This window comes from Bufo gargarizans, chromosome 4 (assembly GCF_014858855.1).
Source record: "Bufo gargarizans isolate SCDJY-AF-19 chromosome 4, ASM1485885v1, whole genome shotgun sequence".
In the NCBI taxonomy this organism is placed as follows: domain Eukaryota; kingdom Metazoa; phylum Chordata; class Amphibia; order Anura; family Bufonidae; genus Bufo; species Bufo gargarizans.
Window position 1 is genome coordinate 169224116 of NC_058083.1, and position 14656 is coordinate 169238771.

At 47.3% G+C, this 14656-nt stretch overlaps 1 protein-coding gene across 2 annotated transcripts in view; it reads left to right on the forward strand.

Moving 5' to 3' along the window:
- The window catches only part of GNB4 (G protein subunit beta 4), a 117225-nt gene that overhangs the window by 81265 nt on the left and 21304 nt on the right, over window positions 1–14656 (forward strand). Inside the window, exon 1 of one of the 2 annotated variants that reach the window (XM_044292581.1) lies at window positions 4006–4325. The exons of the other annotated variant lie outside the window; for it this stretch is intronic. The gene's annotated coding sequence lies outside the window, so the exon portion shown is untranslated. Of the gene's footprint in view, window positions 1–4005; window positions 4326–14656 lie in introns of those variants that run through there. 2 annotated transcript variants of the gene reach the window in all.

Below are 14656 nucleotides of genomic sequence, written 5' to 3' on the forward strand. Positions count from 1 at the left end.
TAAAGCCCCGCCCAGCTCATCAATATTCACTTCGCTGGGCGGCGGCTACAACTCTCCCCAGTCACGATCCTGTGCATGGGCAATTGAATCCTCCTGGCATCGTTCACGTCTAATCTTCTGCGCTTGCGCCCGGCCGTGGTTACATCGCGCCTGCGTACAGACCCATGTAAAACCGATGTAACCACGGCCGGACGCAAGCGCAGAAGATTAGACGTGAACAATGCCAGGAGGATTCAATTGCCCATGCACAGGATCGTGACTGGGGAGAGTTGTAGCCGCCGCCCAGCGAAGTGAATATTGATGAGCTGGGCGGGGCTTTAGAACGGCAGTTGGGAGCGGCTGGCTGGGCGCATTTTGAGATGAAACGCCGCCCCTTGGGCAAATTGGTGACGAGACAGGCAGGTTATAAAACTTTATTTTTCGGTATTTATAAGGTGGACAGGGGGGCTACTTAGATGCTTTTAATAGACTGTATAAGACCTGTAATGTCATATATATAACTAAATATGCTGATTTTGCCTGTCAGTGTCCCTTTAATGTCAAAAAAGATTTGCCACCGCTGATATTGTCCCTTCTTGGACTTTTTGAAGCATGATCATTAAAGGGGTTGGCCATTTTTTGCCTACTGTTGACCAATGTGTTTGTAAGATGACCATATGGCACTTACTGTTATGGCCTTTGTGGAAATTCTGTGCCATTTTCTATCATTTTAAGATATCGCCCTTGTTTGCCAGGTTTTTGTGTTGTCCATAAAATGTCTGCTGATCATGTGACCAGGGCAATAACCTCCATGTGATGTCTTCTCCATACGCTACACCTGACATCTGCACTTGCACTGTTGGGAGTTTAGTAAGGAGCAGTGTGTTTGAATAGAGGAGACTGAGTGAAGTGTCTGGTCACATGACCCTCCACCAGCAGCCATTTTATGGACAGAACCTCTCTCTGGACAGCACAAAACACTTGGAAAACAAGGGATATATCTTTAAGAAATATGAACATGCACAGAATAGCAACAAATTCTATATTAGTAAGTGTCATATTAGTCATCTTACAAACACATTGGTCAACAGTAGCCAGAAAGTGGTCAACCCCTTTAAGGATCAAACCCCTGGGATCCTCAATACCCAGCAGAACGAATGAACCCATATCTGCAGTACCTGGGCCCTGTTCACTTGAATGGGATGAGATACGGTAGCAGGCACGGCCATGTTTTTAAAGATGTTGCCTTGCCCGATATTGTACTGAAGGGGCTGTGGTATTACTGACTGTAAAAAAAAAAAAAAAAAAGTAAAACAAAATTATAAAAATCTGAGATTTTCACATTTTCATGTCTGTGGTACTGATGTTCATTTGGTCAAGTAAAAGCGGTATGTTTGTATCTATACTGCCTGTCCAAAAAAAAGTCGCCACCCAAAAAAAAAAAGGTCACACTCTAATATTTCGTTGGACCGCCTTTAGCTTTGATTACGGCACGCATTCGCTGTGGCATTGATTCGATAAGCTTCTGCAACGTCACAAGATTTGTTTCCATGCAGTGTTGCATTCATCTTTCAACAAGATCTTGCATTGGTGATGGTAGAGTCTGACTGCTGCGCAAAGCCTTCTCCAGCACATCCCAAAGATTCTCAATGGGGTTAAGGTCTGGACTCTGTGGTGGCCAATCCATGTGTGAAAATTATGTCTCATGCTCCCTGAACCACTCTCACAATTTTAGCCCGATGAATCCTGGCATTGTCATCTTGGAATATGCCCGTGCCATCAGGGAAGAAAAAATCCATTGATGGAATAACCTGGTCATTCAGTATGTTCAGGTAGTCAGCTGACCTCATTCTTGGAGCACATACTGTTGCTGAACCTAGACCCGACCAACAGCAGCAACCCCAGATCATAGCACTGCCCCCACAGGCTTGTACAGTAGGCACTAGGCATGATGAGTGCCACACTTCATCTGCCTCTCTTCTTACCCTGATGCGCCCATCACTCTGGAACAGGGTAAATCTTGACTCATCAGACCACATGACCTTCTTCCATTGCTCCAGAGTCCAATCTGGTTTGCCTCACTGATTAGTGGTTTTCTTATGGCTACACAGCTGTTCAGTCCCAATCCCTTGAGTTCCCTTCACATTGTGCGTGTGGAAATGCTCTTACTTTCACTATTAAACATAGCCCTGAGGGCCTGAGTTCTACTGTTGTTTTTCTTCGATTTGATTTCACCAAACGTTTAAGATATCACCGATCACAATCATTCAGGATTTTTTCCCCGCCACATTTCTTCCTCAAATACGATGGGTCCCCACTATCCTTCCAGTTTTTAATAATGCGTTGGACAGTTCTTAACCCAATTTTAGTAGTTTCTACAATCTCCTTAGATGTTTTCTCTGCTTGATGCATGCCAATGATTTGACCCTTCTCAAACATACTAAAATCTTTTCCACGACCACGAGATGTGTCTTTCGACATGGTTGTTTAAGAAATGAGAACCAACTCATTGCACCAGTTGGGGTTAAATAACTTGTTGCCATCTGAAAGATAATCGCCCATGCAGTAATTATCCAATAGGAGGCTCATACCTATTTGCTTAGTTAAATCCAGGTGGCGACTTTATTTTTGGACAAGCAGTGTAGTTTTGTGTGTATATGTATGTATACATGTTTATCTATACAGTGATCCCTCAAGATATAATGTCCTCAGGATACAATATTTTCCCCATACAATGGTCTTTTCTGACCCATCGTAAGTTAAAATTAGCTAAAACTAGATCCAACCAATCAAGGCCACTTCTCTGGTTATTAGCTGGATTAGTTGCTAGTTAGCAGCTATTCCTGACTGTTATATGTAAGGACTTGTTTTATCTGTCTTAGTTATCTGCTTATTTTTCTTAAATCTTGAATGACATTTTGGGGCTTTGGAAGCAATTACTAAACTTACAGTACAATCGTTTCAACATACAATGGTCATTCTGGAACCAATTAATATTGTATCTTGAGGGAGCAGTGTATTGTATACAGATATTGTTACATATTTTAACAAACAGCACTGTAGGAAAGGAAAAGTCTTCTGCTGGTGACATTTGCACAAGGGTGAGTCCGGCTGTACAATTTATTTTTATCAGCTTTCAGAGAAGATGCACTTTGTACACACTTTGTCCATCAGTCAACAAGCCTTCGTACGCCCTCATTAGAAAATGTTTTAGGCTGAGCTGGGAGCCACCAATGCACCGCCGTCTTCACCATCAATAATCCTTTATCAGAAACGTTCACCTTCCTTCCTTGCAGTATCAGTCCAAATTCTGTTTTCAGATGTCCAGACGCTTCTGTTTGTGCTCTTCCGGGAATTTTTGGGGTACCCATATCGCACCAACGTTTCGGAACCCGAGCCTGTCGTGGATTATTGCATAGGCAGAGCCATGGCTGATTTGCAGATGATTTGCCACGTAATCCACAGTCACTCCTCTGTCCGACAGAATGAGCTCATGCGCGCGCTCAACGTTGTCCTCCGTGGTGGAGGTGGACGGGCGCCCGGCTCCTTCTTCGTGGCTGACGCTCGTGCGACCTTCCTTGAACTTCTCCATCCATTCATACACACTTCTTCTGGACAGAACACTTTTGCCATACTGGGCACAAAGTCTCCGATAAATATCAGCACCTGACACCCCCTCTGACCACAAAAACCGAATCACTGCTCGCTGCTCTTCTTTGGTGCAGATCACAAGTGGGGCAGCCATTGTTTCTCCCACCGCAGTCACAAATAAACTAGATCCAACCTGCCCAGCGGTGACTGGGGAGATCAGGTCGGAAGAGGAGGCCTTTGTCTTTTCTGAAAGTTGATTGAAATAAATTCTGCAGCCAGAGTGCGGATAATTTTTGACTCCCCCTGGTATGTCACTGTTGGCAGGGCAATCTAATTATCAAAAGGAAGCGAGCCTTCAGTGCTGTCATTTCCCCTCCCCTTTGCGTTACTTGGTAGCGTCCGTGCTCTCGCTCCGGGTCATACTATTTTTTTTTTTAGAGGGGGAGGCGACGAAAAGCCCGGGTCTCGCGCAGCCTGTGTGGGCACGGTATCGGAGCGCCGCAGCAGCACACTCCTCACAGAACGTGACAGGACGGGGAGGTATCTGGGCGGAAGACGCTGCTGACTTAATACATTTGTGCGGGTTTATTGTGTGACACCCCTCTGTGCCGAGTGTATGGTTCGGGCCTGGGTGTGGCGGATCTCGGGGCCGTGTGATACAGGCTGCAGGAGGCTGCTCCTTCTAACGGGATCCGGGGCTGAAGAGGCGGCGGGGAGCCAGGATCACCGAGGCGGAGGCCGCAGGCCAGGAACGGGTACGTTATCGCATTCCCCCGGGCCCATCCGCCCGCATCTCCTCCTCCATTCCACCGAGCCGTCAGCCTCCGCCTTCTTGTCTGCTTCCCTGCTCTGACACCCATTATCTGCCCGTGCGCTCCCCGCTTCTCGGCTGCCATTACTCCCATCATCCTCATGACTTCCTCATTCGTCTCCCTTCCATCTCATCCCCATTTCTGGCCTCTCGTTCTTCATCTTCCTGATCCACTTCCCTCCAAAATGCTGATTGCCCCCCGCCCCCCCCAGGTCCCGGATTTCCCCCCCGGCTCCTCTATTAATAGCGGTTCCCTAGGATGGGCTTATGGGGGTCCCTGGCAGTGTGCCCCTCAGGTGGCGGGGTGTCCTGGATGCCGTCCAGCTCACCCCTCCCCCCCGACTTGTTGGCAGCTGTTTCATTGGTTTTAGGAAATGGGGCCATATGTTCTCCTTGATGCCTCCATTGATTTCTATAATATGTATATCATTACAAGATGGCCTCACGCCTCATGTACACGACCATATGTATTTTGCCTTCCGCAAACGCAGATCTGCAAAATACGGATACCAGCTGTGGGCGTCCTGTAATTTCTGCGGCCCCCAGAGTCAAAATGCCTACTATCGCCTGCAATACGCGCCAGAATAGGCCGTGTTCTAGCATTTGTGCAGCAGGCGCCTAAAAGTGTGAAACGCCGAAAATACCGTGGTGTGAATCTGGGTTCCGTTAGATGTCCGTTTTTGGTTACTTCCTTTGTAAACTCCCGAGGGTCAAGTATATTTCTTTACTGTTAAAGTCAGTGGCGTCCATTGTACCTTCTGTTAAAGGGGTTGTCCACGGATTTAAAAAAATAGCCTAACAGCAGGGGATGTGGTAAACTAAAAAATATCCGATGCTCACCTGCTAAGGCTACTTTCACACTCACGATTTGGGCGGGTCCGTCATAGATCTGCAAAAAACGGATCTGTTTTACAACCGCATGGATCCGGTTGTATTATCTGTAACATAGCCAAGACGGATCTGTCATGAACACCATTAAAAGTTAATCGGGGACGGATACGTTTTTTATTGTGTCAGTGAAAACGGATCTGTCCCTATTGACTTACATTGTGTGCCAGGACGGATCCGTTTGGGTCCGCTTCGTCAGGCGGACAGCAAAACGCTGCATGCAGGTGTCGCCTCCAGAGCGGAATGGAGACTGATCGGAGGCAAACTGATGCGTTCTGAGCGGATCCTTATCCGGTTGCTTTGAAGCTCATGCCTAAATATACAGGGCCATAACATGTGCCCTAGCACACATTTTGCATCTGGATCATCCCCCCCTTCCCCACGTTGCTCAGATATGTGAGACCAAGGAGCATTGCTAGAGTCTATAGAGATTTCTCCACTCCCTTTCCGTGCCACCCCCTAAAAAAAAAAAAAAACTTAGACTATGAACACAAATTCACCACATAATAACTGCTAATACTGGATAGAAACCACTGTACTAAGATCAAACTACCACCTTCCAGTGACCATATATAGTGGTAGATACCAGTTCTATACAGGCACTCCGTAGGCTGTTTACAGTGCAGTTATATCCAGTGACCGGATCTTTTCTTCTCCATCTGGCCCAGACTGCTATGACGACTTCTTCCAGCCACAAGATATGTCTGCAGAGTTTAAGGGGGTATTTCGGTTACATGAAATTATCCCCTACCCTCAGCAGTAGAACCCCCTATTAGATCCTTTGTGTTGCTACTGCTGCGACCTCCACTGATCACAAAATGGGGACACTGTATGGAACGGCTGGTCGGGCATGATTTCTATGGGAGTTCCGGAGATAAAGGAGCGCTGTACTTGGCTGCCTCTGGAGCTCCAATAGAGCGGTAGGACCCCCACTGATCTAATGGTTATCTGTTATCCTGTGGTTAGGGGATAACTTCATATAACCGGAATACCCCTTTTGAGACAAGAAGGCACGTGACAAATCTCGCCTTGTAGCCCTAGCCTTACACTTATACCCCCCACCGCAAGACTAATATCCAAATTCTTGTCGCTTTTGTACCTCTTCAGCCCCGTTTACATCAACTAAAAAAATAATAAAATAAAAAAACAACAAAAAAAAACTACTGACCTATTCGCCATTCCATGATGAGCATCTGGATTCAGTCCACTTGCTCTCTTACTGTCTGGGGCCTGACGTAATGACTTTATAGTGCCGCCTGACGTACTTTGCGTGTTACGTTACCAGACTAATGCGTGTTGCGTTACCAGACTAAATGTGGGGCACAGAGCCAATGCCGTCTGGTCCGCCATACTCTTCAGCTGCAGAAGGTACAGTTGAAACTGGCATTTGCTTGGGGAACCGGGTGCGCCCTCTTTCCCTCCTGGTCTAGTCATGGACTCATTAAACCCCTGGCCATACATGGACCCCCCACTCGATGATGTCCATGTGCAGTAAGACATATGGACAATGTCGGTCTTAATGAGACAACTACTTATGCTGCCTTTAAGTGAGTTAACCCCCCCGTCTAGGGTCCCTGGATCCTCTTGTGATATTTAAAGGCAACCAGTCACCTCAAAAATGCATTTACACCCGCCAGCCGTACCTCATAGTAGCCCACAGCCTGTTACTAATCATATATTTCATCCTGTTGTCCGATGCTGCGTAAGTTCAAAAAACAGTTTTTTATTCTCCATCAGCGGCATAGTGCCCACCATCTTGAAGTGAAGGGGTCAGCGGCCTCCTTGCTTCAAGTCAAGGTAACCGCCCCCTCTTGCCTGAGAGTGACAGCCTGCAGTGCCGCTGCGAGTCCCCAAGTCTCGCGCATGCACGGTGCGTTCTGTATTAATGCGCTATCCCATCTGCTGGCGCTGTTAGCAATGCGCATGCGCGAGACTTGTGGAATCGCGGCTGCACTGCAGGCTGTCACTCTCAGGCAAGAGTGGGCGGTTAGGGTGTGTGGTTACCTTGACTTGAAGCAAGGAGGCCGATGCCCCCTTGATTTTAAGCTGGCCGGCACTATAGCGCTGATGGAGAATAAAACTGTTTTTTTTAACTTGCGTAATATCGGACAACAGGATGAAATGTATGGTTATTAACGGGCTGCGGACTACTATGAGGTACTGCTGGCGGGTGTAGATGCATTTTTGAGGTGACAGGTTCCCTTTAAAGCAGGGTCCCACATCCCCCCCCCTTTCCTCTCCACTAGTGTTCTGGTATAGTAAGTGTGGGCACTAATCAGTTTCCATATTTCCTATAGTGTTTACGGTATATGGAGCAGCTGCTCGATCGCTGGTCTACCTCTATACAGTTCTTTCATACTGTCCTGTTGACACTTTGCCCAGTAGGGGACATATATGTTCAGATCAGCCATAACATTATCTTGTGACAGTGGCATCTGTCAGGTGGTGGAATCTATTGGGCAGCAAGTGTTCTTCATGTTGAGGTGCTGTAAGAGAGGTCTGAGGGTCTTTAACAAGAGCCAAAGTATGATGGCTAGACAAATGAACCAGACCTGCGGCCCTCCAGCTGTTGTAAAACTGGCTGTCCGAGAATTATGGGAGTTGTAGTTTTCCAATAGCTGGAGGGCCGCAGGTTGAGCATGCCTGAGCATCTCCAAAATGGCAGGTCTTGTGTGGTGGTCCTGATATGTAGGGGTTTTTAGATAATTTCATAGAGGAGTGACTATAGCAGGAGTTGGTGGCCTTGATAGAAAGATGTCAGAGCAACCTTGCAGATCCCCGTCCACTGCTGAAAGTGCCTACAATAGGGGAAGAAGGTGGCCTGGTCTGATGAAGAAGGTTTTCTTTTACATGAAATGATGGTCTGTGTGCATCACCTGCCCAGGATAGAGATGGCACCAGGATGCATTTTGGTATGAAGGCAGCAGATGCAGTGATACTCTGGGCAATGGTCTGCTGGAAAATTTTGGGTCCTAACATTCATGTGGATGTTACTTTGACTTGTACCACCTACCTAAACATGGCTGCAGACCAAGTATAACCTCTCCTGGCAAAGATATTCCCTAATGGCAGTGGCCTCTTTCAGCAAACATTGAGTGGTTTGAGAAGGTAACCTGAAAATTCCTCAGTCCGATCGAGCATCTGTGGCATGTTCAGGAAAACAAGTCTATTTCATGGATGTCCCACCGCACATCTTACAGGACTTGGATCTGTTGCGTATATCATGGTGTTGGGTACCACTGGACACCTTCAGAGATCTTGCCGAGGCAGTGCATTGAGTCGAAGCTGGTTTGGAGGCATTTGGTGAACCTGCACAGTAGAAGGCCTCAACAGTATTCTTCTAATTTGTGCTCTCTGCATTTCTTGTAGATGGCACACTGAGCCATTCAGGTCGTTGGGGCCATCACACATCCATATACTTTGTGGATCCTTGTGGCCACTTTGCAAATTATAAAAAAAAAAATGTGGAATGCATAAGTAAGGTGTCCAGATGCGGTATTGGATGTCTGTGGTTTGCTAACCTAAATACAGACACAGTCTTGTGCATGAAGCTTTAGCCAGTGCATTTAAAGTGGTTCTTGGAGCTAAACAGTTTCTTCCAAATTTGAGTTGCATCTATAGCCCCCTGAGAAATGGCATAGTAGCGTTTCTGAATCTGTTGTAAAGTTATGTTCCCCCTCACACCCTCTGATGGGTGTATGGTTCAGTATTGGGCACTTAGCACTATTATAAGACCTTGGAAGCAAATCCTAAGTAACTGAGGAATGAAAAAGCTACAAGTCCTCAGGATGTGGCTTGTTACAGGGATTAGCACAACACCCCTCCATATACCGTACCCTGTTTTGGCACAAACATTCATTTGAATGGTCTGTATGTGGCACTATAGTCAACCCCTTACCCAGCAGTATCCAGTGCAAGGATGTAGATCTATCAGCCAGAACACTGGCCTGGCAATGCAGATTTATATTACATAAAATCAGTATTCATCCTGCTTGTTGATGGTTTCCACTATGCCTCTTAGGTCCATTGCACTGAGTATAGCTAATCATGGATAGATACTTGCACTTCACTGATTGATATCTTCCCTTATTCAGCCTTTAATTTTTTATTTATTTTTTCTTGAATGAATTGCCCTTTGAGCCAAACTTACTGTATGTCCTGGTCTATTTTCTGGACCAGACATGCCCATTCAAGTCTATGGGCACATGTCATTTGTTTTTCATGCTTCTGTTGCAAAATTATGCTGGAAAAGAACAGGATTTTTATTTTATTTTTTTTGGCAGATGACAAACGCACAATAGGGGTCAATACAGGCATTAATTAATATGGATGCAAAATATTTTTTTGTTTTTTTTGTTTGGTTTTCAGATGAAAATCAGCGATGTTTGTGTGAATAAGGCCTTACTGTCATGTCAGGTGGAAGCTCAGCAGCCACCAGCCGATCTGGCGCGGTTTATCTAAGACCCTCAGATACAGGTTTTGACTTGGTTTGTTGGCGCATCCTCTAGTCCCAGAGCCTCCTACTTCTTGAAGTCTAGATTTTCTGTAATCAATAAGCATCATCACCACTTCTATTTTTCTTCTTTGATTAGTCCCTGAGCCATGAGATTGCGTCCACTTCAGATGTAAGTGGTGAGGACCTCTGCTGTAGAGCTCTGCATACACGAACCTCAGGACAAAAGGGAAGTACATAGGTCACTCAGTTGTTCCTGTTGGTAATTGCAGCACTCCTTTGTGGATACACCTGGACGCTTTTTTAGCTTTTTATTTATTTTATTTTACTCTCTGGTCTAGCAGAACTTAAAAAGAAAAATCCCAGAAAGATTTAGCAAATTACTTCATTTTAATGCTCCTTCTATTATCCTTTGCCTCTGTCGGTGGGTACATCAGTATACCTCTTCTAGCTGTGTAGTCTACTGCAGGTTCGTCCCCCCCCCCCCATGTGATCAGAATAAAATTGCTGGGGGTCTTGCGAGTACTTAATCTCACCCATCCGCCGTTCCTGTGAGTAGCAGCGCATGCACTAATATACTTGTGCATGCTCCACTACTCACAGTAACAGCGCATGCTCAAGATTTTTTTTTTGCGAGTCCCGCGGCCATCTCATAGGGAAATAAAATGCAATTTGCCGGCGGTAGAGAGGTAAATTACTGTGATGAACGAGTCAGATTCCTACCTAGCGGTACAAGCAGATTTACTCATGACTACTTCAGACCCTTTCACTTTTCTCCCATTTTGTTATATTGCGGCCTTGTGCTAAAAAATTCTCCCCTCATTCTGCACTCAATACCGCATAATGAGAGAGTCAAAACAGAATGTTCCAAATATTTGCTAATTTATTGAAAAGGAAAATCTTGCACTGACGAAGGTATTCGGACCTTTTACTCAGGACTTAGGGGAAGCACCTTTGGCAATGATCACAGCCTCCACTCTTCTTGGGTATGATGTCACAAGCTTTGCACACCAGGATTTGGGGATTTTCTGCTCTTTGATGAGGACCATCAGTGGACATCCACTTTCAGATCTCTCCAGAGTTGTTTAATTTGGGGCTCTGGCGGGGCCCTTCTGGGGCATTCCCAGAGTGCTGTGTTTTCTTGCCAGAAGGCTTACCTTCCCAATCTGAGGTCCAGAGCACACTGGATCAGGTTTTAATTAAGAATATCTCTGCACTTGCCACCACCAGGCTTCACTGTAGGGATGGCATTGGCCAGTGCTAAATATGACACTTGGGGCTCATGCACACGACCTCGCCGGGTTGTGCAGTCTGCAAATTGTGGATCCATAAAACATGGATGCCCGGCCGTGTGCATTCCACAATTTGTGGAACAGGCGGCCCATGATAGAAATGCCTATTCTTGTCCGCAAATCGAACAAGAATAGGAAATGTGTTTTTTGTTTGCGGGGCCACAGAACGGAGCAACGGATGCGGACAGCACACAGAGTGCTTCCTTCATCTTTTGCAGGCCCATTGATGTGAATGGGTCCGCATCCAAGCTTTGGGACCAGAAAGTTCAATCTTGGTTTCATCAAACCAGAGAATCTTCTTTCTCACAGTCGGAGAGTCTTTTTAAGGTTGCAAACTTTCATGTGGCTTCTTTCCGGCCACTCGGCCTCAAAGCCCAAGTTGGTGGAATGCTGCAGTGATGGCTGACCTTCTGGAAGTTTCTTCACCTCCTTGCTGCGGCAACTTCATGAACCCCGCTACCAGCAGAAGATAACTGACTGTGCAGGCGCACGTTTCCTTTCTGTGTGCACCCACAGCCTGTGCAAGATTTGGAGCGGCTGGAGGTGGAGAGAAGAGAAAGGGAGGAGTAGCGGGGCTCACTGCTGATGTCTCCAGCATGGAAAAGTACAACCTAATTAGCCTATTTCTAAAACCATGTTTTTGGGGTAATCGTGAACATCCTCTGGATAGATCATCAGCATCTGATCGGCAGGGGTCCGACACCCGGGACCCCCGGCGATCAGCTGTTCGAGAAGGCAGCGGCGCTCCAGCAGCGCCGCAGCCTTCTGTGGCAAGCCCCTTTCTCACTGCATTGCCACTGTCGGGCCCTGTCAATCAAAGCAGCCATGGAGAGGCTGAATATAGGAAGGAGCGGAGCTTGGGTGCAACAAGAGCAATGGTTACGCCCTCATTGCACCAAAGGCCTAATTTGCATATTAAGAAAAAGTATTATAATTTGGAAATGTCTCATAACTCAGAAAGGATCGGATCCACAAAAGAGAAACGGTGTTGTAATCTGTGTCTATGCAAACAGCTTGGATAGGAAGGTGAAGTACCAAACTACTGCACCCCCCCCCCCCCCCCCCCCCTGCTGTAGTGCCGTATGCAAGATTTTGTAAGAGGGTGGAGTTCCCAAACTTACTTGCATAATAAATGTATATGTTCACAGAAAACGCACACCCATATATCACACGCCCACACATACGCTGTGACACATCATCTCTTGACTCTTCTCAGAGGGGGTGTTAGTAGGGCTGCAGTAATCAATTATTTGAGAAATCAAGTATTCTATCGATTATTTTTACGATTTAATCGAGTACTCGAATAAGAAGAAAAAATGAATTACTAGACGGTTTTCCTTTATAAAAACTAATCAGACCCCCTGCCATCAGTCCCCAACACCCTTCGTTCCCCCCCCCCCCCCTCCTGTGCGATCAGCTGAAGTGCATCAGTCGTCCCGTTCCCACCGTGCCATCAACTGTTCTCCCAGTGCCATCAGCTCTTCTATGCCATCCATGTCCCGTGCCGTCCCCCAGCACCATCAGCCCCTCCATGCCATTGCAATGATCATCCAGGTCCCCAGCGCCATCATCCCCCCCCCCCCCCCCGCTACCTTATACTTGCCTCTCCTGGCACTAGCAGTGCGCTGATATGGAGCCCGCAGGAGACGGACCGTGTCTTCTTCCCAGCATGCACTGGGAGGGACCTGACCTCACATACAGCGCAAGGCCCTGGCCAGTGCAGTGCAGTGCGGTGCTGAGTCGGGAGGCCACGGAGCGGTGAGTGAGAGGCTTCACTTCATTCGCGCTCCGTGGTCATGTGATTTTAAACTGCATCAAGGATTTTTTTATTTTTTTTTGCTTTGAATTAATCGATTACATCGATGAATCGTTTCAGCCCTAGGTGTTGGGTACAGCAGGACATGAGCTGTCACTCTGCTCCATCCTCTTCTCCTGAATGCCAGTATTGAGAAATGCCCTGTACGTCCAACCTCGGTGTCTGACCTCACCAATGCTCTTATGGTAGTTGCAAAGGGGGGTCAGCTCTTTAATAACACCAGTGGTTTGGGAATTAGACAATCCAGCAAGATCATATGAATGTGTCTGGCAGGTGTCCACACGTTTTTAGCCATACTTTGTAATACTGTGTGAGTACTGTAGTATGTCCTAGCATTAGTCATTGGACACCAGGCGGACCCCATCGGTCTCTTTTGTGAAATATACCAGAGAAATGCCACAAGCTGCATTACAAAAATGGCACTTCAGTTATAAGCCACTGTTCCTCCTAGGGATAGCTGTATTGAGGTGAGGATAACCAATGCATGTGGCTCAGTAAAATTCTATGAGACATACGGAAGCTGACAATTCAGCCATAAGGATAAATGCTGAATGTTCCAGTGGAGGAGAATGATTGTATAATTGTCAGGAATCCCCGTAAAATTCCTGCCAGGTGCAGTTCCTAATTTTTTATTTTTTAATATACAGTAATACATTAGATAAATAGAAAAAACATCTTTAACACCGTGTGCCTTCATTTTATTTTGCAAAATGTGGGCCTAGGGCTGCAACGATTAATCGATGTAATCGATTATATTCGATAACTGGATTCGTTGTCGACGAATCCAGTTATCGCATAATCGCCGATTCGTTGCTATGCGGGCGGGCGGTCGCTGCATCTTTATTTTACCTTTTTACAATGACGCTCCTGTAACAGCCAGGCAGAGCGGACGGCGGCGTAACGTCACTCACTCACGTGACACGCCTGCTCCGCCTCCTTCATTCATGAAGTGGGCGGAGCAGGTGCGTCACGTGAGTGACGTTACGCCGCCGTCCGCTCTGCCTGGCTGTTACAGGAGCGTCATTGTAAAAAGGTAAAATAAAGATGCAGTGATTAGTCAGACTTATAAGCATTGGGGCCGGGGCTGCTATGGGGAGGGGGGAGGATCTGTCTATGGCACTGCTATGGGGAGGGGGGTCTGTGTATAGCACTGCTATGGGGAGGGGGGAGGATCTGTCTATGGCACTGCTATGGGGTGGGGGGTCTGTGTATAGCACTGCTATGGGGAGGAGGGGGGGGTCTGTGTATGGCACTGCTATGGGAAGGGGGATCTGTGCACTGTTATGCCCATAACAGTGCACAGATCCCCCTCTCCATAACAGCGCCGTCCACAGATCCCCCCTCTCCATAACAGCGCCGTCCACAGATCCCCCCTCTCCATAACTGCGCCGTCCACAGATCCCCCCTCTCCATAACTGCGCCGTCCACAGATCCCCCCTCTCCATAACTGCGCCGTCCACAGATCCCCCCTCTCCATAACTGCGCCGTCCACAGATCCCCCCCTCTCCATAACTGCGCCGTCCACAGATCCCCCCTCTCCATAACTGCGCCGTCCACAGATCCCCCCTCTCCATAACTGCGCCGTCCACAGATCCCCCCCCTCTCCATAACTGCGCCGTCCACAGATCCCCCCTCTCCATAACTGCGCCGTCCACAGATCCCCCCTCTCCATAACTGCGCCGTCCACAGATCCCCCCTCTCCATAACTGCGCCGTCCACAGATCCCCCCTCTCCATAACTGCGCCGTCCACAGATCCCCCATAATAGTGTCGTCCACAATTTGTTTTAATATGGCCTTTGAACATCATTTTTCAAGTAAGATCATA